The following is a 231-nucleotide window of genomic DNA, read 5'->3' as shown; positions in this document are numbered from 1 at the left end:
TTGCACATACGTCTGGCTACGTGCGCAGCTACTCCATTTCTTTTTGTTATAACACATAACAAATAGAGATACAAATTTCTCGTGCTCAGATATTCACGCAGATATATTTACACGAAATATTAGAATTTTATGAGTATTATAATGTGTGTCTGTATGTATGTATGTATAGATATACTTCTTAATATATAAATAATAAATATAGGTATTGTTACGTCCAAGCCCCTGGAGATT

This window comes from Mycetomoellerius zeteki, unplaced genomic scaffold (genome assembly GCF_001594055.1).
Source record: "Mycetomoellerius zeteki isolate Tzet28-1 unplaced genomic scaffold, Tzet1.0 scaffold1319, whole genome shotgun sequence".
Taxonomy (NCBI): Eukaryota; Metazoa; Arthropoda; class Insecta; order Hymenoptera; family Formicidae; genus Mycetomoellerius; species Mycetomoellerius zeteki.
Note: the sequence above shows the minus strand (reverse complement) of the source record.